The sequence below is a fragment of the Arachis hypogaea genome, chromosome 13, assembly GCF_003086295.3.
Source record: "Arachis hypogaea cultivar Tifrunner chromosome 13, arahy.Tifrunner.gnm2.J5K5, whole genome shotgun sequence".
Classification (NCBI taxonomy): Eukaryota; Viridiplantae; Streptophyta; class Magnoliopsida; order Fabales; family Fabaceae; genus Arachis; species Arachis hypogaea.
In genome coordinates this window covers 40585240-40588925 of record NC_092048.1, presented here as the reverse complement: position 1 = coordinate 40588925, position 3686 = coordinate 40585240, and positions in this window count along the sequence as shown.

The following is a 3686-nucleotide window of genomic DNA, read 5'->3' as shown; positions in this document are numbered from 1 at the left end:
TTAACCGCTCAGTCTCAAGTTTTCACTTGACACCTACACGCCACAAGCACATGGTTAGGGACAACTTGGTTTAGCCGCTTAGACCAGGATTTTATTTCTTTAGGCCCTCCTATCCACTGATGCTCAAAGCCTTGGGATCCTTTTTATTTGCCATTGCCTTTTGGTTTTAAGGGTTATTGGATTTTTCTGCTTGCTTTTTCTTTTTCTTTCTATTTTTTTTTCAATTATTTTTTTTTTCGCCCCTTTTTTTTTTCTTTTTTTTTTCTGCAAGCTTTATTCTTTGCTGCTTTTTCTTGCGTCAAGAATCATTTTTATGCTTTTTCAGATTATCAAATAACATGTCTCCTAGTCATTATTCTTTCAAGAGCCAACATATTTAACATTCTTAAACAACAACTTCAAAAGACATATGCACTGTTCAAGCATACATTCAGAAAACAAGAAGCATTGTCACCACATCAATATAATTAAGCTAAGTTCAAGGATAAATTCGAAACTCATGTACTTCTTGTTCTTTTGAATTAAAACATTTTTCATTTAAGAGAGGTGATGGATTCATAGGACACTCATATGTTTAAGACAAAGTTACTAACTACTAATGATCATGTAATGAAGGCACAAACATAGATAAGCACATAACATAGAAAACGAAAAACAGAGAAAGCAAAAACAAGGAATGAATCCACCTTAGTGATGGTGGCATTTCCTTCTTGAGGAACCAATGATGTCCTTGAGCTCTTCTATGTCTCTTCCTTGTCTTTGTTGCTCCTCCCTCATTGCTTTTTGATCTTCTCTTATTTCATGAAGCATGATGGAGTGCTCTTGATGTTCCACCCTTAGTTGTCCCATATTGGAACTCAATTCTCCTAGGGAGGTGTTGATTTTTTCCCAATAGTTTTGTGGAGGAAAGTGCATTTAAGGCATTTCCGGAATCTCATGGTGATGAGCTTCTTGCGCCTCTTGAGCTCCATGACTGGGCTCTCTTGCTTGCTCCATCTTTTTCTTAGTGATGGGCTTTTCCTCTTTAATGAGGATATCTCCCTCTATGTCAATCCCAGCTGAATTGCATAGGTGGCAAATGAGGTGAGGAAAGGCTAACCTTGCCATGGTGGAGGACTTGTCAGCCACCTTGTAGAGTTCTTGAGGTATAATCTCATGAACTTCCACCTCTTCTCCAATCATGATGCTATGGATCATGATGGCCCGGTCTATAGTAACTTCAGACCGGTTGCTAGTGGGAATGATTGAGCATTGAATAAACTCCAACCATCCTCTAGCTATAGGCTTGATGTCCAATCTTCTTAGTTGAACCGGCTTGCCTTTGGAGTCAATCTTCCATTGAGCTCCTTCTACACATATGTCCATAAGGACTTGGTCCAACCTTTGATCAAAGTTGACTCTCCTTGTGTAGGGGCGTGCGTTCTCTTCCATGTATGGCAAGTTGAACGCCAACCTCACATTTTCCGGACTAAAATCTAAGTATTTCCCCCGAACCATTGTAACATAGTTCTTTGGATCCGGGTTCTTACTTTGATCATGGTTCTTGGTGATCCATGCATTGGCATAGAACTCTTGAACTATTAGGATGCCGACTTGTTGGATGGGATTTGTTAGAACTTCCCAACCTCTTCTTTGAATTTCATGTCGGATCTCCGGATACTCATTTCTTTTGAGTTTGAAAGGGACCTCAGGGATCACCTTCTTCTTGGCCACAACATCCTAGAAGTGGTCTTGATGGGCTTTGGAGATGAATCTTTCCATCTCCCATGACTCGGATGTGGAAGTTTTTGTCTTCCCTTTCCCTCTTCTAGAGGATTCTCCGGTCTTAGATGCCATCAATGGTAATGGAAAAACAAAAAAGCTATGCTTTTACCACACCAAACTTAGAATATTGCTCGTCCTCGAGCAATAAACAAAAGAATAGTAGTAGAAGAAGAAGAAATATGGAGAGGGAGAGGGAGATGTGGTTTCGGCCAAGAGGGGTGTAGAGGGGTGTGTTGTGTGAATTTGATGAAGAATGGAGGTCTTTATATAGGGAAGGGAGGGGGGGTTAAGGTTCGGCCATATGGGTGGGTTTCGGTGGGAAATTGGTTTTGAATTTTGAAGGTAGGTGGAGTTTATGAGGTAGGTTTATTGGGAAGAGTGGGTGGATGTGAGTGGTGAAGGTTTAGTGGGGAAGAGAGATTGAGGTGATTGGTGAGGGGTTTTTAGGGAAGAGTGTTTATGGGGTTGTGTGAAAGAGAGTGGTGAGAAGAAGTGAGTGGAGGTAGGTGGGGATCCTGTGGGGTCCACAGATCCTGAGTGGATCCTGTGGGGTCCACAGATCCTGAGGTGTTCAAGGAATTACATCCCTGCACCCATTAGGCATGTAAAAATGCCTTTGTACCCAACTCTGGGCGTTCAGCGCCAGGTTGGTGGCCATTTTGGGCGTTCAACGCCCATTTGTGTGCCATTTCTGGCGTTGAACGCCAGAACCATGCCTGTTCTGGCGTTCAGCGCCCAAAAGCTGCCCATTTTGGGCGTTCAGCGCCAGAACCATGCTCTGTTCTGGCGCTGAATGCCAGACAGATGCTCCTCCAGGGTGTGATTTTTCTTCTGCTATTTTTGATTCCGTTTTCAATTTTTCTATTTATTTTGTGACTCCACATGATCATGAACCTAAGAAAACACGAAAAACAATAAAAATAAGAATTAGATAAACATTGGGTTGCCTCCCAACAAGCGCTTCTTTAATGTCAATAGCTTGACAGTGGGCTCTCATGGAGCCTCACAGATGTGCAGAGCTTTGTTGAAACTCTCCAACACCAAACTTAGAGTTTGGATATGGGAGTTCAACACCAAACTTAGAGTTTGGTTGTGGCCTCCCAACACCAAACTTAGAGTTTGACTGTGGGGGCTCTGGTTGACTCTGCTTTGAGAGAAGCTTTTCAAGCTTCCTCTCTATGGTTGCAGAGGAAGATCCTTGAGTTTTGAATACAAGGGAGTTCTCATTCCATTGAAGGACTATTTCACCTCTGTCAACATCAATCACAGCTCTTGCTGTGGCCAGGAAAGGTCTTCCCAGGATGATGGATTCATTCTCTTCCTTTCCAGTATCCAGGACTATGAAATCAGTAGGTATGTAAAGGCCCTCAACCTTTACTAATACATCTTCTACTTGTCCATAAGCCTGTTTTCTTGAGCTGTCTGCCATCTCTAGTGAGATTTTAGCAGCTTGCACCCCATAGATTCCCAGTTTCTCTATTACAGAGAGGGGCATGAGGTTTATTCCTGAACCAATGTCACACAGAGCCTTAAAGATCATGGTGCCTATGGTGCATGGTATTATGAACTTTCCAGGATCCTGTCTCTTCTGAGGCAATGTCAGTTGATCCAGATCACTTAGTTCATTGATGAATAAGGGAGGTTCAACTTCCCAAGTATCAATGCCAAATAATTTGGCATTTAGCTTCATGATTGCACCAAGAAACTTGGCAGTTTGCTCTTCAGTAACATCCTCATTCTCTTCAGAAAAGGAATACTTATCAGAGCTCATGAAGGGCATAAGGAGGTTCAATGGGATCTCTATAGTCTCTAGATGAGCCTCAGAGTCCTTTGGTTCTCCAGAGGGAAGCTCCTTATTGATCACTGGACGTCCCTGGAGGTCTTCCTCCTTGGGATTCACGTCCTCTCCTCTCCTCACAGGT